Below are 21,459 nucleotides of genomic sequence, written 5' to 3' on the forward strand. Positions count from 1 at the left end.
AAATGAGTTAAAGTAAAGAAAAAAAGTCTGTAGAGGTGCAATCAGAGCAGCAGCAACTGTGTCAACGCTTTCTTGATAAAGGCTGTAAAGAAGGCGAGTTCTACTGGTATTCGTGTGTGTGCTTTTGACACTTTTCTCTTTCTTATTAAGCCGCGGAAGTGTTTTAAAATTGTGTTAGGAAACACAGAGAGATAAGGGAAGGCGATCTGGTGCTTCAGGGGGGAGGTTCACAAGGAAGCGCGGCGGGGGACGAGGGCTGGGGGAGGAACAAGGGTTTGCTTCTGTCCCAGTTCACAGGGAAGGTGAGGCCTCCCCTTCTGCAGCCAGTTGCGCTCACGTTCCACTCTCCTCCTTCGGTCCTGCGTGCAATCGCCAGGGAGCCCCAGTGGGCCACAGGAAACGACCATCAGAGAGTCCAGAAAGTCAGCGAGCTGGAAGCCAGGCGGCCCGTTTGCAAGTGTCCAAGGAGACCGCCAGAAGCGCGCCGGCCCGAGTCCGGGAGCGTTTCCTTCTGGCCGAGAGGGGGAGCCCCGCGTCCCAGTCCGGAGCGAGCGGAGTCCCGAGCCTCGAGCCCCAGCCGCCGCCTGCTCCAGCTCTGGCTTCAGCCGATTAGGAAGAGGAGGGAGGGGGCAGAGAGCGCGCGGAGGGAGGGGACCGGAGCCGAAGGGTCCCCAGTCCAGTACCGTGTTGACGCAGAGAAACTTTCCCTCTCGGCCGCGGAAACGGCGCCCGGGCGGTGCTGGAGCGGCGATCGCTCGGCTCCGGGGACGCGGCAGCTCTCCACGCCCCTGCCCGAAGCCTGCCCGACTGCATCCGTCAGTAGGGCACCGAGAGACGGCGATTGATCGGGGTCTTCCCTGGCTGCAGCCCAGCCCCGCCAGGTAGCGTGCCCTGTGTTCCAGCGGCATCCTGAAGGCGCGGGGAGGGAGGGCGCGGGGCTGCGCGCCGCCGGGCAGGTTGCAAAAATTAGGACAGTGAAAGGCTCAGGGTGTCGTCCAGCACTGAAGGAGGCTAAGACCTGTTGACGACTGCTATGTTTCAGGGATGACGGGGGAGCCTCACGAGGTCGGGGACGCAGCCGTCTTCCGACTCTGAGAGCCTCCTCTAGCCCTTTGTGGTAACTTTGGTCCGGGTGTCCGGGGCCGGTAGGCAGGAGCTGGAGCTGGAGCGGAGCGGAGCGGGGCGGGGGCGGGGGGCGCCCGTGGATCGGTACGGCTGAGGGTGCGTGGACCAGACCCAGCTGAGCAAGCGAGTCTTCGCCGGGTCACGGCGAGGCGACCCAGCAGCGAAACTTCTCCCAGCGTAACCTCCCTTTTGTTGGCCCGGGAGCGAGTGTGGCCATGGGGGCGGGGAGGCGCGAAGCTCCGAGGCCGGGCCGAGGATTCTTTAAAGCCCGGGGCTGGAAGGGCCCAAATTCAGGGGCGGCGCCCATAGGGTTACCCATCGGCTGGTGGGTCAAGTAGCTGCTTCTGGCGGGCGCTCCGTTAGAGGGGCGCACGGCGCGGCGGGGTGGTGAGACCCTGGGCTCCGGGTCCCGCTGCCACGCTCGCTCGGCCGGGTCCACCTCCCGCTGGGCTGACTCGCTACACCCATCAGAACCCGGCGCGATCGCTTCTTTCCTGCGGCTCGTGGGGCCGCCGCTCTGACTTCCCTGTGTGCGGGAGGGAATTCTGGGCAGGCTGGTTTTCTTGGAATGTGTTTACGATGTTGAATGGGACTTGAACAGGAAGCTGGACGCTGCAGCTGGAACTAGCGTGCCGGGGTAGAGTAAGGAAGGCTTAGCTGGTGTTGGGCTTGGCAAGTCCACTTAGTACGTTGGGCAAACCTGGAGTAAGTGCAGGCTGGCGGTCAAGGTACACCCTCGTAGGTCCTAGAGATTTTTCCCAACGGAGCTCGCCTTTCTTTCATTTGGAATCAGACATTTTCGTGCACTGTTTCAGTCTACAAGTTTCGCAATGTATAATGGCAATCAATTAGAAAGGATTTAATAAATTTAGTTTGGGACGTGCTTTTTAAAAAATGTTGCACCAAGTCTTGAGAATAAAAGTTTTTGGAGAGTGTTTTAGTTATGGCTCTGCTTGTTAATTTCTAGGACTAGTAGGAAACCACGATATTGATGATTTTGTGTCTGTGATACCAAATGGGTGATCAGGTGCTAAAGGAGGGTAATGAGACAGAGCGAATGTTAGGAGGTCGGAAACTCTGAGAGGAGTTGGAAATTTTTCAGATTTGCAAATCGCCCCCTTTCTCTGCCAGTCTTCCCCTCCTTCCCCCACATAAACAAGTAGCCTTGCTAGAAAACCCACCAATCGGGAGAGTGCAGTTGCTGGTGACTACAAGCCTTGCTGGAAACAGCAGACAGACTAAGGTACTGCCCCACTGCATAATTAAAAGGTCCCCTTGAACTGTCCAGGAGTGTTTTCCAAGCTTTTACGACTGACAAGGAAAGAAGAGAGGAACCTGGCCGACAGCCAAACTAGACTGAGCTCAGTAGCCAAGCATGAAAGAGACCGGGAAGTTGCAGGGGATAATTGGAAAGGAGCTGTTGGTTGTACTTGGGTTGAAACAAGGGGTTTCTTTTGCAGTGGGGATTTTTAGGTGGCTAAGATCAGTCTTCTTGGCAAAAAATAAACTCAGCATGGAGTGCAGCCGGCTATGACAGAGGAGGGTGAAAGAAGTGCTCCAGGAGGGAGGGCTGACCCTACCTTCTCAGGGTTGCAGTGCTTATCAGTGGTGCAGTGGGACAGCGGGGGGCCTGGTGCTGCTTGTGCTCATCATACTGTGGAGATGCCTAAACTTTGTTGCTATTTGTCTCCTCATCTTGGACTAGACTTGCTGTAACTTCGGTCCGTTGATCTTGACCTTCTTTGTTTTCATAGCCAGTAAGAATTGAAGACCTGGGCTTTGAGCAGGTGGTTTTCCACCTAAATTGAATAATTCAATTAGGTATTCTCAAATGGCACAGATTTGGGTCATGGAATTAAAGTGGAAAACATGTCTTCCTTGTGTCTGTCAAAAGTGATCCCGATAAATAGATCTTGCTCTTTCACCTGCAGGAGTAGAAGTTGAGTGATCTCAGTATTTCACACATTTGCCCAGTACTTCAGGTTCCTGCTTCCAGCAACTCAGAGCCATATCTGCAATTCAGACCCTTCTTTTATATGTTAAGATTGTTTATGTGTCATCTGGCTACTTTTTTTTCAAGGGACGTAGGTCTATTGTGGGTTTGGAGGTTGAATGGTAAAAAATACTAATATGGTTTGTATTTCCTCTGGATTGATGAGTTTGAGGTTGTGAATATCAGCTGCTCTTTGAGATTGACTTTCTGAATCACCCTTGGCAGTGTTTTTCCTGACTATGATATCAGTTTTTCCACTTGCAAAGTAAAGAAACTTTCCTTTACATAATTACAAGCTTACTGTGGGCATTAAAGAGATGAAATTATGTTAATAGGTTTTTAAGACATAAAGGACATAGAGTTTCTGACTGAGCTGATTCTATTGGGGGTAAAATAGAAATATTTATATCTTGAATACACATATAATAGTGACATCTATTTAGTTTATAAAAATTACTGCTTTTTCGTTGTAATCTTAGCTTTAGTTTAGTCATAAATTTTAATTTTTGAGAACATTGAGTGAGATTTTGTTATGGTTAACACTGAGTCATTCAAACAGAAAAGAACAATCGGCAGCTTCATTTATTTTTATTTCAGTTTATATTTATACCCAGGACCGGTTGTTTTTTGAGTCCAGCTCAGTTTTGCCCTTCTGAGAAGTTACCAAATATATTTGTAGAATTTGGCTCCCTCCTCGGAAATGACACTTGAGAGACTAAAATACATTTATGATGTCCAAACAAACTTTCTTTTCCCAGTGGCCACAACAGTTTCCTTAAGAGTTTAGAGGATAGATTTAAGAGCCATTCATTAGTTGGTTCAACCAATATTAGTGGCATACTTTTTATGTCCTAGAACCAGCAGCCTTGGAATCAAATCCCAGATCTGAACTTCTTAGCACTGTGGTTTCGTGCATGTTATTTTACTTAAACATTTTACCAACATATAATTTATTGTCTATGTTGCTGTCTATAATATAAGAACTTGTTAATTGTTGATCCATGCATGATAATTGTGAAATATTTAATTTTTAGTTTGACGTGTCCATTAGTAAAATAAACTACCTGTTTTTGTAGCTCAGTGTGCTATGCTGGACTCGTATGTTTAACTTAACTCTTTCTCAGGTGAATAAGTCAATGTATTAGAGAAAGAAAAACCGAGTAAGGATAAAGGATAAAATCTTTTGGTAGAATACTTTAAGCATAACTTTTATTTTTGATTTTATTTTATCATTGATGATGAATCTATAAAAAGTAGGAATACATGACAAACAGTAGTTTAATTTATGGGCATATTAACCCAATTAGGACTTTTTTTGAATAATCAAAGAACAAGTGAATGTTTAAGGATGTATTAGGGTGATCTTAATGTAAAATATCCACTTTTTCTTTTGATTTTAAATTAAAAATCTTTACAATCTTACTCTCCATTGCTGAATAATAGATAATTTTTATTTACGTTTCACTTAGCAGAGTGCTTTGTTTCTGATTCATTCTGCAAAATTGCATTTGTTTTTTAAAACCCTTAAAGGATTAAAAAAAAGTTATTTTATTTGACTATAATGATGAATTGGAAAGTAGTTCAAGGAGCCAAGTGCATGGCTGCCACGAGCCCTGGTCCCTAAACGCATTAGAGGCTGGTGCATCTAATAGTGTTTGCCTTCACACATTTAGAGATCAGGAAACTTAAACTCGATCCTATGGGAGATTAAATGTGTTTAAATTGGATGAGGAAAAACGCTGTAAAATTTGAAAACAGATGTCACTTTAGTTCCAAACAGTGGCGATACAAAATTGAAATCAGGCCTTTATATTTAAAGATAATGGCTAAAAGTCATTGTTCCAGAGTTAGGCTTAGAAAACAGTGCTTATACTATTTTTAGGCTCCTTTATTTGCTAGTTTTGTGTTTGTTTTATGCTAAGAAAATGTTTTCAGTCACTCTAATGATGCCTCTAATGCATGATTATTTTTCATCAGAGGATAGTTAATTGACTCTAATATTGTGCAGGAGAAAAAGGGCTAATTTTCTGTTTTCATTAAAATAGTGTAGTTATGGTAAACTTGGAATTAGTTTCATCTTTCAATATTGTGTACTTAAGGATGATTTTGGAAAGGCTGCTGCAATTTGCTCACATAATGTGAATAAGTGAGTTAACTTATGTAACAGTTGTGATTGCTGCTATATTTTGTGCTATATTGCAAAGATTGATATGAAGTTTTAAAAGAGTTTTGAATAACACTGCGTATATTTTCCATGGTGCACCTAAGAGAGCATATCTAGATAGCAGTAACTGCATGTAGTTCATATTTGTTTTATGCTATTAACGTTATATAGATGCACATACCTACGTATTTTCTTCATCATATGTCTTCTGCAGAGGGGATTCAGAACATACCTTCCATGCCTTAGGTGACTCTCCCCTTCTCCCTTTCTCTCTCTCTCTATATCTACATATGTATATATATGTATAGTTATGGCATATTATTCTTTGATGTTGCTTTATTTGTGCTAGGTGTATTTTTCATGGGGAAAATACTTCAATTAATTGATATTTCTGAGCCAGTTTTAACCATTAATTTAAAATCTTTTCCAGATTACTGTTACCAGAGATCTTTGGCATTTTTGTTTCAAATTCTAAAAGAGTTTTTAGGGGCCGGCGTGGTGGCACTTCGGCGGCCCAGAGTTCGAGGGTTCGGATCCTGGGTGCGGACATGGCACCGCTTGGCAAGCCCTGCTGTGGTAGGCATCCCACATAGAAAGTAGAGGAAGATGGGCACTGATGTTAGCTCAGGGCCAGTCTTCCTCAGCAAAAAGAGGAGGATTGGCAGTAGATGTTAGCTCAGGGCTAATCTTCCTAAAAATAAAAAAATTAAAAAAAAAAAAAATAAATAAATAAATAAATAAATAAAATAAAATAAAAGTTTTTAGGCTTTTATTTATGCCTGTAAAGGTAGAAAAAAATAGTGGGAAGAGCTGTTTAATGGCTCTGAGGATGACATAATCATGGAGGCCTCTTCTCCTTCTCTTAAGTAGAACAAGGCAGAGGTGCAGTTAGCTACTGAAAGAAGGCAAATCACTGCTGGGAAGGTAGAACTACTAAGTTTATAATCTACCGTGAAGTGAGAATTGGGTGTAAATGTGGGGTTTTCCTGGTATTGTATAGCTTTTTCTTATCATTATCAGGTGTTATAGTTGCCCTGTCTCTTGAAGTTTAACCATAAGTCTTCCAAGAATGCAGGGAACTTACACTTCGCCAGACCTGCCTACAAAGAGCCGCCAGAATGATGTGGGGTCAGGCTTTCGTTCGCTTTCTCGTAGAAATGAGGGTAGTCATTTAGATGACCAAATACAGCTAGTTGAGAGATTTGGTAGAAGAAAACATGGAGCAAATAAGATAGTAAGTGAATCATTACAGATTTGGCTGTATAACATTTCAAACAGTTCTGTAATGTTTCATCAAATGATAACTACGCTCTCCTTCTCACTTAGTTTGCATTTGAATGAGGGAGTATCAATTTTAGACAGCATTTTAGCTAAAAAGGCGAACAGAACCAACTGTGCTATGGGAGCACATCTCCAAATTTGGGTAATTAAAAGTTGATATGAGAGGATGAACTTGATTTTAGCCTCTCCGTTTCTCCCATAGCTGTTGAACTTCATCTAGAGAGTGCCATATTTTAAAGGAAAGTTTTAACAGCAAACGGGTTCATTTACCCAACTTTCCACTCGAGTGAGTTAAAACATAGGTTGCTAAGTACTGGTAAGAGTTGGATTTAAGAAGACAAGAGTATTTTGGTAAAGTGTTTTTAAAGGCCAATGTCCATGTTATTCTCTGTAATCTATTTAATTTTTGTCTGCCTTTGAGGAACTCCATAGTGAATACAGAATTTTGGAAGGTGGTAGTACTTTCCTCCTACCTCCTTGAGGGTGTCTACTCTTAGAATCATAGAAATGTCCTCCAACATAAATGCTGATCATTGCTGGTAGGACGCCTCACTACAGAGCAAGTTTGGCTTATTGTAAAGAACACTTACATAACTGAATTAATTTCAAGGTAGTTTACCTCTATGCCGCATGCAGTAATTGAGTATAATTAGTAACAGGATGCTGCTTATGTCGTGTAGTTTATCGAAATGTAGTTTGAGAGAATTGTTAAGGAGTCACATTTGAGTAAATGAATTGTATTTGAAATTATCTAAATGCCATCTGAAATGGCACAAGTCTGTTGACATTTCAGATCCGTAAAGTAACATTGCTTTATGATAGAGCAGGTATTGTTTTGAAATTTGGTGAATTAGTATTTCTATTTTAATGCAACATTTTGATTCTGGATGTATAGGAGAAAAGACTTTAAAATTCTTAACAGCAAACTAGTAACTATCATATTGCCAATATTGTTTTTAATCGTTTTTAAAGGAAGAACCGTGACTAAATTTACAACATCTGAATTATCATAGGCTTAATTGCTTAAATTCAGTAGACTAGGAAATTTATGATTAATTTAGAAAAATGCAGTTTCCTAGAGCGAGGCAGATGAGGCTTTAAAGAACGTTTTGTGACTTGATATAACAAATCTTTCTTTGGAATTTCCTTATTCAATGAGATACTGACTTTCTTTTAACTTGTCATAAAAATTTGCAATCTTTTCCCCCCCTCTTCTTGTTCTGGAAAATGTAACTAGATTTAAACTATGAGTTGACAAATAAAGGGATTCTGATATGATCCAGTTGAATTTGATAAATACATATTGAATACCACTTATTTATTTATTTATTTTTGTAGTTGTGTCCTTTTTAGTAGTAAGTAACAGAGACCTATCTCAAATGAACTTAAATAGACTTAAATAGAACTTGTTATTTCCGTATAATTTTTTGCTACAGTGGAGAGGATGTTGAAGGAGAAGGGCTGGGGATTATTCATCTGCATGGGAGTAAACTGTGTCTGGAAAGAAAGTGTGGAGATGATTCCTGAGCAAAGGATGAAGATGAGTTAGCAGGCAATGAAGAGGGCCAGTTGAAGACAGAGCAAGTAGTAAAGGAAGGAAGCATGGAACCATGTAAATGGTTTAACAGAGCAACTTGGGAATTTTGGAACTGTAGAGGTGTTTCTCCTTTCTGTCTTCGTGTTGATGACCATAATCATTAGTAATTGCATATAAGAGTTTAAGAACTTTAGCTGGATTAATTATCTTAAAAAATTGCTATCTTATTTTTATTTCTTTTTCTGTTTCTCCAGATCTGACTAATGTGTAATTGGAGCCACAAAGAGTTGAGTGTTCTCTCCATTTCACATTCTAGGGGGTCCATGAACTTGGAAGGAAACTAGCATCATTACTCTCATGAACATCCAACTTAAACTTATTATATCTTTCAGTTTTTTTTTCCCTGAGGAAGATTGGCCCTGAGCTAACATCTGTTGCCAATCTTCCTCTTTTTGCTTGAGGAAGGTTGTTGCTGAGCTAATCTGTGCCAATCTCCCTCTATTTTATGTGGGATGCTGCCACAGTGTGGCTTGATGAGTGATGCTAGGTCTGTGCCCTGCAAACTCCGGGCCCCTGAAGCAGAGTGTGTGAACTCAACTCCTACACCAATGGGCAGGCCCCTATATCTTTCAATTTTGAATGCAGGGGCACACACACACACACACACACACACACTCGTCCTAACAGTACCTGTAACTTTCTAGATGTTACAGATATTTATGGTCGTGTCTGATTGCTCTGGCTGCACATATTTTGAAATATTTTTATGTTGATGACTAGTTTGAAATTACAATAATAATTATGCCTGCTTCTAGGAAGTATTTTTTTATATGTGGATATATCTATAGACATGTAGCTATATCTGAAATTGTTTTTAATATATTTTAACACCTCTATGTTGTTTCTTGTACACAATTTATATATTTTTTCTTTAATAATTTTTTGCAGGGGAAGATTCACCCTAAGCTAACATCTGTTGCCAATCTTTCACCTCTTTTCTTCCCCCCCCCCCCACAAAGCCCCAGCACCTAGTTGTGTGTAGTTGTAAGTTCTTCTGGTTCTTTTGTGTGAGCACTGCCACAGCATGGCTACTGACAGATGAGTGGTGTGGTTCCATGCTCGGGAACTGAACCCGGGCTGCCAAAGCAGAGCGTGTGGGGCTTTAACCTCTAGGCCATCAAGGCTGGCTCCACAATTTATATTTTATTTTATGCATTTAAAAACATTTTTGCGAAGGGGTCCATAGACTTCATTAGACTGCCAAATGGGTTCACAGCACAGAAAAGGTTAAGAACTCTTGGACATCTATACTAGTTTTTTCACAGGTACCAATGGGTTGTGCTATCATTTAATGAGGTTAAAAGAAATTCAAGTTATTTGACTCAGTTTTAACTGATAGCATTTAGTTATACAGAGATGTCCTAAATTTTTTGGAAAGTAATTCCAAGAAATAATGCTTATTTTCCAGATAATTGGCTTTATTCAAGAAGCATGTGTACAGTTCTTGGTTATCTTGCTTTGTGACACAGTTCAACAAAGACGCATTTATGTTTCATTTCAGAACATGTTTACTTAAAAAACAGATTTATCTTTTTCACACTATAGCGTTAATTATATTTGGAAGGGTTGTTATTTGCCTGGGAATTTTGTCTTGTGCTGGTTTATTTTTCATATATAAATACTTTGTCGCCTCAACTACGCTTTAAGTTGCAGGAATGAATAGATATGTTCTGCAAGAGAGAATAGATATATTAAACAGTTCTTTGTATCTCCTGCTTGGTAACAAGTAACCATGCCAGTATTAGCAATTTCCTCTGAATACTAAGGAAAAAAATAAATGTATGTATGTGTGGAAACTTGGTCTTTTTCTATGCATCACTGAGTAACTCACTTAAGGTTATATATTTGGTTATATGATGTGTATTATTCATGACCATTATTGATGAAAAATTGAAACGTGTGCCAAGAATTTTGGAAAATAAGAATACGGAATACATAAAAATATAGCAAATTACTTTTATGAAGGAGACATAATTAAAGCATATCTGATGTAATTTATTGTCCTATATTCCCTCTCTTCTTTTTACTTAGCTTGATAATTCTGTGACACTTCCATTTAGAAATTAGTTTTCTTGTTTTATTGATATTTGATTTATTTGAAACTGATGATCAATTTTATTTTTGAAATATATAACAAAAGCCATCTCTTTAACCTTATTAATTTGAAATAATTACTATGTGGAGCTTCACATTTACAAATCAGTCCAATTTTAATAGGTCTGGATCACTTTCAAATTCCAGTGAATGGATAGAAGGTAATAGTTTTGTCCTTGAATATTGACAGTAGCTTCAGGGTCACAGTGAGAGACAACTGTCATTTAGTCCGCTGCTTGTTTTTGGCTCCACTTTGTGTCTTCACATCAGCATCCAGCATCACTGGAAGTTCTTTGCCTCTCTTCCCTGTTGGATCTCCAGGTTCCCCCTGAGTGACACTGAATAGTGTAAGCCAGGTCTGCTTCTCTACCTGAAGTTAATTCTCCTGTCCGTTTCTTGCGCATTGATTCATAAGAAGCCTATTTTTACTTCCAAGAGTCACCTCGCCTCCCTTTTCATTGTGGCGGACACTATTGGTTGTCCATTCAAATAATTTCCGTGTTCCTCTTTGCTCTGGTGTTATTCAGATGTCCACTCTTCCCCACTGATTCAGGGGAAGGCAGTTCATTCCTAGTAAAAGTGAAATTGGGATTAGGCTAAGTTAAGAATCATAGTCTTTCTGTTTCCATTGTTAGTGATCGGAGGTTGAGGGGCCACTCACTGTTCCTTGTCCCAGTCATCGTCAGTTATATGAAACGACAGGACTGGGGGCAGGTGGGTTCAGAAAAAGTTTCTTCACACTTAGCAAGGGGACGTTGGATGAGAAGGCATAAGTCAGCTCTTGATATTGATCCTGTCTGGAACAGACACTTGAAAGTGCAACAGAAGGTCATCTTTTCTCCATGAGGAGATCCAACTTGAGGGCAAAACAGACGCATTAATGACAGCAAAAAAAATTAAAGAATCTGCATGCTTGATGGCATTTTTGGGTCCCTGCATCAATCTACTATATTTCTGGATTTACTGTGGTGTGAGATAATGAATTTCTGTATTTTTCAAACCAATTTGAACTAGAATTGTCAGTTACTTAAAAGAAAAAGTATCTTAATTAGAACAGTTACTAAGTGGCGTCTTAATTTGAAATAGACATTTTAGAAGTAGAAATTTATATTATTAAAGAAAATTTGTAGAATACTTGGGTTTTATAAACTTTGGATATGATTAGTGCTATTACTCTATAAAAATATTTTATTACTCAAATTACCAAATTTTCTTATGTTTTTAATACAATAAATAGATTAATCATCTTAACTAAATTTATTCTAAGATGAATAAAGTCTACATATATCTCAGAAATATGTTATTCAATAAAAATGAAATAATTTGAAATATAAATTTATAATCTTGTCAGTTCATAAAATTACACCACTTTATTTGATTATTTGGTGTCTTTAGTGTATTGGAAGCATTAAATGTACATTAAGAAACATTGAAGGAATCTCATTGCCTTATCTGAATAATTTAAATCTTGGAGTCATGATAAAACTAATAGAACTATTTAAATGTGAAAGATAAAACTGATAGGATTAAAATTAAAGAAAATTGTGAAGTGCAGATCCATTCACAGAAGCATAAAAATGCAGACATATAATAAACTTATAAGTAAGAACCAATTGTATAAAACTAGTTCAGTGGAGCTATTAGCAATTTAATTATTTTTTGCCACTGTGTTCTTGTGTTAGCTTTTCTGATGATTTAGCATTATGTATATTGGCTTTTCTAATGTGCTCTAATCAAAGTATGGAGATATATCTGAGTCTTTGTCCTCTTTCTCTAAAGGTGGTAGGAATTATCCAAAGCTGAGAATTGACAAAGCAGGAGTGAAATATATCTCAGAGTATTAATGCCATCCTTAGTGGAAATGGTTAACCAGTGGTTTAAGCAACAGATGGAGGCAAGCAAAACCAGGAATAATGTTACAGGCTCAGAGAATAGGCAAGTGTCACGATGGGCGGGTTAGTTGGGAATGAGGGGGTGTGAGAAACAGAAAGCTAGAGGCTGTGTGGGCAGCACAGATGAAGAAGAGCAGTTGGTGAGACTGGAGGTGGAAATGTTACAGATGTTGAAAGCCTGCAGTAAAGCAGGGTGGCAGCTGCGTTGTTGGTCAGGAAAGAGCAAGGCTCTGGTGGTAGAGCTGGTATCAGTGGGGATGTGGACAGCATGGAGATTGGGTTGGAGAGGGACAGAGACGGCCAGTAACTTGAACGCTAAAGGAAAGTGAAAGAGACATCAGAAGAGTAGTTACTGATGGAGACATCCAAAGTGTGATGGAGACTTTCCATTACTTTCTACATTACTGTGATTGAGACGTGCTTATTAGTTTTTTGCATAAAAATGCAGTAAACATGCTTGGGATGCTTCCTGTATGAAATCATGATCTTCATTCAAAGCTAGGCAAGAGTGCAGAGAATACAAAGTGCCGCAATTCTCAGAGGATCATTGTTCTTTTAGAAGCTGTTGGTCAGGGCTTGTCCTGGGGCATTCCTTTGCCCTTACGGAATAGGAGTGCCCTCTGGTAACCTTTTCCTGGTCTAAAAGGGAGCCGCATTCTAGTGGGGTTTTGAATGTGAATAAATGCCTCTTGGTATCGATATGATTCTAAAGGGACTCTGCTTACCCCCTTTGGAAATTTTAGTCGTGGGTATATCTGGCTCATAGCAGATATAAAATGAGGAAGAAGATAAGTATCCAGATAATTCAAATTTCAATTCCTATTTGTGCTAAAATAGTCGGATAAGGTGAAAATAGTTTTTCTGCCCTTAAATTGTCTGTCTCTATTAGGATCTTCATAGCGTCTGCACTCTTTTCTTAACCTGTTTTCTTATCCCATGAGTCCACACTAAAAATGATTTTTTGAACAAGAGAGAAATGATAACAAGAATATGACAGAGTTCAGGACACACGACCCCAGGACACCTTGACGTATTGAATATTTCAACCTGAAGAAATTTGAGAAATGGCAGGTGAAGGAAGAACTCTCTGACCTTCCCTTGAAGCACGTCATAAAATCCTTCCGTGAGAGGTGCCCTCTCCATCCCAGGAGGAAACAGCATCCTTATCTCTGAAGGCAAAGGGACACAGAGAGGAATAGGAATGATCTTGCTAAATTTCCCCCAGTTGCTATATTTGGCTCAGAATCTTTGTCCAGCATATCTTTCCAGTACTAATAACTCTTCTTCAAACCTAGCATAAAAACATTCAGGTTTAACTATTTCTTCAGGTTGTTTCCTCATGAAGGTTCTCGTGTTGTCTGCAAAACCTGTATTAAATAAATTGATATGTTTCTCTCTTGTTAATCTGTCTTTTGTTACAAGGAATCCCAGTCAAGAGTTTAGAAAGGTAGAGGAGGAAGAGATTTTTCTCTTCTACAGACAGCATTTACAGAGTACTTACTATGTCCTCAGCATTGCGCTGAATGTTTTTTTAATTTATAAATGATTGAGAAGCTTGTCTAAGGTTACACAGCTGGCACAGGGGATCAGGGCAGGGATTAGGCTGGAAGTAATGCATCTTCACCACCATACTAGCTGAGGAAGTGTGCAGTAGGGTGGCAGCAGTCCCCTGGAGGATGCGGCCAGCACCGGAGTTCTTACTAGTGAGAGAACTATGTCTTTGAATAGCCCCACGGCCTAGCCACCCGCCTGATTCTCCCTTTTTTGGAGCACACTGAGCTGCTCATCTCCCATTCTCAGGCATGGCAACTTGGAACTTCTCTGTGACAAGACATTTATTCATTTTACCCTATTTAATTAGATAAAGCATAAAAATGAACCCATTAACTAAATTGTGTCTGCATATTGCTTTGGCTTTTGCTTGATTTGATTTGCCTGGAGGGTTAAAATGTTGAGTGAGAAAAATCTAACATTTTCTCAATCCCATTTTTTCCCTGGTTTCGTCAAAATCATAAGGTTTGAGTAAATAAAGCTTAAGATGTAAACTCACTAAGAGAATGGTTTCTAGTAGCATGACGTATTCTTTTCGCTTAAGTATTTGGTAACACTTTCCTTCACTGAGTCCTTAGGAGGGACTAGGTTACCTCAAAGAATGTTTCAGCCCTTAGGATGGTCTAAGTTTTAGTTTTAAATAGCTTTTTTAAAAACTAAGATAAGTTTCTTAATCAAAATATTATATTCAAAGTTGTCCTAATTTTATTATTTGATTTCATCATTTTTGTCTTTTTTTGGTAAATTAAACTGTTAGACATGTGATCTCTTGTGGTATTTATAGTTTGGGTAGTATAAGAAGGTTCTCTTGAACCCTTGGAGTCATAGACAGGGCCTTTGACGTAGTCTACTTGTTAGGGAAGACGTCTCTGTAGCAAGCAACGAGAGCGGAGAGTGTTTCAAGCATGTAGGGAGTCTTAGAGAAAGAACGAGTATGTGGTTCAGCTGCAGAATTAGAAAACTGAAAATAGAACCAGAGAATAGAGCGGAAGAAAAAGAAGGACCGAGATTGCTGGAGATGAAGCCAGTGGGGCAGAGATCAGAGCGTATGGGACTTTCTAATCCAAAGTTTGCGTTTCATTCTAAGAACAACTGGAAACTCGGAAAGATTATAACACGGTTGGTGGCAAGATGTCATCTGCATTTTAGAAAGCTTTGAGTAGATCCTCTGCCAGCCAGTCTAGGCAAGAGAAGGTGGTAGCCTAGTTTAGAGTGATGGCAATGAGAAATGAGTTTATTCCAGAGATGTTTAGGAGAAAAAACGTCTGTACATGTAGATGATTTGTCAATGATTGTGGGAGGTGGGCAGGAGGATGGTGTAAATGTTGTCTGTAGGGAAGTAAAAATAATTTTCCCTTTATCCTTCTAGGATCTTGGCTGAGACCCCACTGTAATAAAAGGCAGATTAATAGGAGAAAGAAGTTTAATAACACGCATACATCCTGTATAGATGGGAGATACCCAGGAAAACTGAGTAACTCCAAGAAATGGCCTAAGCCATCACCTTAGATACCATTTCCAGCTAAAGACAAAAGATGTTGGGGAGTGGGCACCCAGTTATGGAAAGTTTCCGGAAAAGCACAGTAAACAAGGGTAAGGTTGTTATGCAGATTTAAGTTGGTGCCTGCTCTATTGATAAATAGTTTCTAGAGATTTATCATCCTCCTCCTCCTGCTACAGAGAGGGAGACACCCTTACAAATGGAGATTTTCCTTACAAATGTAAGTGTCCCTTACAAAAGGGTAACTTCTACTTTGTTTTCAGAGCTTCTCCCATGTCCCTGTTTCTTAAAAATAGCCAGTTCAAGATAATCTATATGCCAAACAGGCATATTTTGGGGTGGCAAATTCTGCTCCTCTTCAATCCTAAGATTTCTAATTTTGGTAACCTGGTGCTTGTATTCAGCAACAGAATAAATACAGTAAGTAGAATTATTGAAGGAAAATAATAATTTCAATTTTGGACATGTCTCTGAATTATCCTGTTGTGGATGTCCAGTAGTCATTTGATTATCAATTGATTTTATATATATATATGGAGCTAAGCGGTTTGGTGTGAGTTGGTGATATATGTGTATATGTGGTATGCGTGTACATATGTGTAAGTTTTCAGATTTCAGATTACAAGTATGAGTTTTAGCTTAGAAAGGGTCATTGAAGCAAAGGTTTATATAGTGGGAAGAAAGCCTATGACATGGCTCAGAGGAACACCAATATTTTAACCAGGGTAGAGAAAAGCAAGTAAAAAGAATGATTTGGGAAGGAGAGGATTATCAATCAACAGTGTTAAATAGTATAGAGGTCAGAATAAAAAAGCAGCTTAAAGTGTCTATTGTGTGTCTGTTGCACTTGACGTGAAGGTCATTGGTGATTGTGGTGAGAAGGATTTTGGTGGAATTATGTGTGTGGTGAGTTAGTTGTGGAGTAGAGTAATATTTGAAACAGCACCTCAAGACGATTCTTTAATGATAGAAATCTGTGTATGGAAAAGGAGGGGGAGTAAGGAAACTGAAAAGGGACTTGGGTTCCACTGCAAGGAAGATTTCTTTAAGATGAGAGAGACTTCATTAGACTTTTAAAAAAAAATTCAATTTATTTAAACTAAAAAAAAACAAAAACAGTTTTCCCCCCCGACAGTCCCTGTCGTCTCCCTCTGGTAACCACCAGTCTGTTCTCTGTATCTATTTGGTTTTTATTAATTTATTTTTAGATTTCACATATAAGTGAGACCATACAGTATTTATCCTTCTCTGTCTGACTTATTTCACTTAGTGTAATGCCCTCGAGGTCCATCTATGTTGTTGCAAATGACAAGATTTTGTTCTTTTTTGTGGCCACAATAATATTCCATTGTATATGTATATATATATATACACACACACACACACCACAATTTCTTTTTCCATTTATCCACTGATGGACACTTAGGTTGTTTCCATATCTTGGCTGTTATAAATAATGCTGCAGTGACAGTGGGGTTGCATATATATTTCTGAGTTAGCATTTTGGTTTTTTTCAGATAAATACCCAGAAGTAGAATTGCTGGATCATATGGTAGTCCTATTTTTAATTTTTTGAGGAACCTCCATACTGTTTTCCATAGTGGCTGCACCAATTTACCCTCCCACCAGCAATGCACAAGGATCCCCTTTTCTCCACAGCCTTGCCAACACTTGTTATTTCTTGTCTTTTTGATAGTAGCTGTTCTGACAGGTGTCAGGTGATATCTCATGGTTTTGATTTGCATTTGCCTGTTAATCAGAGATGTAGAGCATCTTTTTATGTGCCTGTTGACCATCTGTATGTCTTCTTTGGAAAAATGTCTTTTCATATATTCTGCCCATTTTTTAATTGGATGTTCTTTTGCTATTCAGTTGTGTGAGTTCTTTATATATTTTGCATGTTAGCCCCTTATCAGATATGTGATTTGTAAATACTTTCTCCCATTCAGTAGGTTGCCTTTTCATTTCATTGATGGTTTCCTTTGCTGTGCAGAAGCTTCTTAGTTTGATGTAGACCCACTTGTTTATTTTTGCTTTTGTTGCTTTTGCTTTTGGTGTCAGATTCAAAAGATCATTACCAAGAACTATGTCAAGGAGCTTGCTGTCTGTGTTTTCTTCTAGGAGTTTTATGGCTTCAGGTCTTATGTTCACGTCTTTAATCCATTTTGAGTTAATTTTTTGTGTGCAGTGTAAGATAGCTGTCCAGTTTCATTCTTTTGCATGTGGTTGTCCAATTTTCCCAACATCATTTATTGAAGAAATTGTCTTTTCCTCATTGTATTTTCTTGGCTCCTTTGCTGTAAATTAATTGACCATATATATGTGGGTTTATTTCTGAGCTCTCTATTCTGTTCCATTGATCTATGTGTCTGTTTTTATGCCAATACCATACTATTTTAATTACTATAGCTTTGCACTATAATTTGAAGTCAGGAAGCATGATGCCTCCAGCTTTGTTCTTTTTCAAGATTTCTTTGGCTCTTCATAGAGGTCTTTTATGGTTCCATACAAATTTTAGGATTGTCTGTTCTATTTCTTGAAAAATGCCATTGGAATTTTTGTAGGGGTTGCATTGAATTTGAGTAATAGGGAAATTTTAACAATATTAATTCTTCCAAAGGAGACTTCTTTATAGTTAAAACATGTTTGGCAAATACAGTGTCTGGTAAGGACCAGCAAGTATATGTGCAATTAAGTCATACTGGATGGTGGGTACTGTGGTGACGAAAGAGCGCATACCTTCTGAAGTGAGTAGTCACTCTTCAGTTCTGTCCAACTCTAGATATGTGACAATGTGGACATATTTGTCCCATCTGTCATTGTGGAGAACGAGAACAAATGCAAACTAGGATAGCATATTAGAATTGCAAGCAATATTGAGAACCACTTGACATTTATTATAGTTCTGTGATTTTTTCTTTCTCCTATGTACTCTTCTTAGATAGAGGTAAGTATAAGGAGGGCAATTGATTTTTTTCCTAAGTGAATACAGTGGTGGTAATGTAGTAATGTAGTAAGGAAGTTTTAAGCTGTGTGTCAGAAGATGGTTAAAACAATGGACCAAGGACTGAACTCTCAGAAGGGACGTGAAAGAGAGAGGGGACAGATTGATAGGGGAAGGAGAAGGGGCCAAGAAATGGAGAGAGGTCTATGCGTTATAGGAGGCTGTGGTCAGAGTATTCAGTGTCAGAGGTGTAATAGTTCTAAGTGGTAAGACTGGTAGAATGCTTGCCTGAGGACGAGAGGAAGGAAGATCATTGGATATGAAGAGTTAGGAAAGCGAGAGACCAGTGTGTCGGATGTCGGAGAGATGGAGGGAGAGGAGGAGGGAGGAGAGAGAGAGAGCCTGAAGCTAGAGGTCTGGTGTCTTTTCTTATAAGGACACTAATCTCGTCATGGGGGGCTGACCCTCATGACCTCATCTAAACCTAATTATGTCCCAAAGGCCGCAACTCCAAATAATATCGCCTTGGCGGTTAGTCTTCAACGTATGAATCTTGAGGAGATACAAGTCAGTTCCTAGCACCCAGAAATACTCTGAGAGGGAGATGAGACTTCGTTGCACAGGTGGGTTTATTGATAGCAGATATTTTTGTTCCAATTATGTGCTATAGCCTACGTTATATGTTAGGTACAACTAAATTAGCACTTTGCATTTTAGAGTATTTGATACTTTAAACACATATTCACCAATACTCATTATAGTTCTGCACCATCAGTATAAGGCATCAGATTTTACTGGAAAAAACCTGAGCTTTGGCTCATTTGGAGACAGGATTTGCTATTTAAGAGCTGGGTGCTCTTCAGCAGGCAAATTGATTGCACACTGCTTCCCTTTCTTAACCTGTAAGACATCATAGATAGTAACTTCATGCAGGGTTCTTGAAAGGATTAAAAACATAACTGTTGCATGTACACAGTGGCTGGCATTTTGTAGGTGGTCAATAAATGGCAGCTAGCATTATTATGTAAGTATATGATAATTTTAGTGCTGTTATATTTAACCTCACAGTAAAATTATACACTGTTTTCATTCTGATTAACAAATATGCTAGTTTATGTAAATTAATTTATCCCAAACTATAAATACAAATGGAACAACTTCAATGTAGTTTGTGACTTAGAATAGATAAAAAATTAGAAAAGTGCAGAATGAGTGTCTGTTTTTGACTGTATCTCCATCAAAAAGTTATGTATTTTCAGTAAAAAAAAAAACCAAACACACCAGTGTAAAACATTGTATAATTTAGACTGAGACAATCTCTTTTTGGAAGATTTGTTTTTATATATGCAAATGAAATATGGTGGAAGAAAAGTTGTAATATAAAATATTAATATGAAACAAAAGAAATCCATAATCCTAAAATTGTGTAAGAGGAAATTATTGCTTTTTAGTATATACGCATCAACAGTTTTTCCTTGCTTGTACAATTAATGCATGCTGTTGCAGCAAACATAAGAATACTGAAGAGTATAAAGTAAGAAAACGAGTCTCCCTGGGCATTTTAATATTTTCCTTAATTTTAAAAATATAATTGGGATCATGTGCTACACACTGGTTTGTCGTTGGACTTTTTTCCCAGGATATACTGTGATGTCCAGCAGCCGAGCTAGATGTATGTGTGGGTCTGAGGGCAGGAAGAACTTGAGGAGGAAAATCCTGTAGACTTAATTTCACGATTTCACATTCCTGTTACTATTAAAGATAACCGTAGAATGCTGTGAATTGATAACATATAAACAGAAAACAAGTAATCACAGATAAATCATTTGGCAGTGGTTTCTGTTGGAAACAAGATTTTTCTCCAGAGTGTGTGATGAAGTGATTGGCACAGTGCCAGTCTGTGCCTCTCTGCTTTCTCTCACTCAGCACTCTCAAGGCTCGGTGCGGGGTTTTTCAATCTAGTAGCTCTGTCCGTCACTACTAGAGGCCTACAATTCGGATCATTTAGATCATTATTATCTGGATGCACGCATTAGCTCCCACATGTGCCTGGACCCAACTTATTTTGGTTATGAGAAGAGGTTGTGTCTGCGAGTCTTTTCTTGACGTCTACACGGGCAATAAAGTAACTTGGATTTTAAGGATGGAATCTATTTTTCAGGTCTGGTGTTTAAAGTGCATCCTTTCCATCAAGGGCTAAGAGCAAGCTGTATTTTGTTTTGTAAATTTCCACATGAGAACAATTATCACAGAAAAGTCTTTTAGAAACTACTTCTCCTCAGTATTAAAATTAAAACCTCACAAAAATCAGCTTTTGACCATTTTTTCCCCTAATACTTTCTAAAGAAATCTCCCCTGGTTAAAATTTGGAAAATAAAGAAATACACAAAGAAGAAGAAAAATTAAAAAAAACAGAAAACAAACCCACAAAGCAGAAAGGCACTGGCGTGTTGTTTGACTTTTATTTATGTATACCCTGTACATCTTACAGACTGAACCTTTGCAAGAAAAGATGGAGTGAAGTATGTAGTCTGTGGGATGTTATGGGAGACCCCAGATGGGTTGGTGAAGACTTGCTGAGATACGGATAAACCTGGCCGTTTACCAGATGTCCGCGTGGTGTGCAGTCTTGCTTCTGGCTCCATCATTTACTCTTTTAGGGATCTTGGGGAGATTATTTAGCTTCTCTGGAATTTTTTCTTGAATTTGAAATGAAGATAATGACGTGAAACTGCATGCATCACTGCGAAGTGTAAAAGCAAGAATCTTCAGTAGCTCCCGCAGATTTTCATGTAGCTTTTTCTTGTGCGCCTCCTCCCTTGGCCCCAAGATTTTTATAGTTCACACTGTCTCTGTCGGGCTGGGAGAGCAGGCAGCATCAGATTTCCTTGTTCTCCTTCTTATCAGATTACCAGGAGGCTTCTGAGAATCAATAAATAAAGTTCCTATTGTTACATTGTTATTTTTGAAATTGTTCCTTTTCACAGTTTGAATCCAATGGCTTTTTTCTTTTTCAATCCTGTATTTTGGGAGATATAACATCGTGAATGGCCTGTATGTTAGGAAGAAATTAAGTTATGTTATCTTCAGATTCCAACCCAGTGTAAGAAAGAAGCTTCTGACAATGGATCAACCTTAATAGTGATGTTCTGTTACTGAAACTGTTTGGAGAAAGGCTGAAGAGCTATGGGATCAGCGCTACTATGGACGAGTGTCCTGTACCTTGTCTGTAGCTTGAGACATTGGGTAAGATTTCTGAGGTCCAACTGTGATAATAATTGAAATTTAAATCGGGTGATCGGTCTCCTGAAATAACA

The 21,459-nt window shown here is 39.2% G+C and overlaps 1 protein-coding gene across 10 annotated transcripts in view; it reads left to right on the plus strand.

Annotated features, from left to right (window-relative positions):
* The first annotated feature begins 233 nt into the window (after positions 1 to 233).
* The window catches only part of GULP1 (GULP PTB domain containing engulfment adaptor 1), a 271,776-nt gene continuing 250,550 nt past the window's right edge, over positions 234 to 21,459 (plus strand). For 3 of the 10 annotated variants that reach the window (XM_023622174.2, XM_023622180.2, XM_023622179.2), the window contains exon 1: positions 742 to 881. The gene's annotated coding sequence lies outside the window, so the exon portion shown is untranslated. Of the gene's footprint in view, positions 882 to 1,006; positions 1,118 to 2,300; positions 2,369 to 21,459 lie in introns of those variants that run through there. The other 7 variants (XM_070242046.1, XM_070242048.1, XM_023622181.2 and 4 more) reach the window with 6 other exon arrangements.

This window comes from Equus caballus, chromosome 18 (genome assembly GCF_041296265.1).
Source record: "Equus caballus isolate H_3958 breed thoroughbred chromosome 18, TB-T2T, whole genome shotgun sequence".
Taxonomy (NCBI): domain Eukaryota; kingdom Metazoa; phylum Chordata; class Mammalia; order Perissodactyla; family Equidae; genus Equus; species Equus caballus.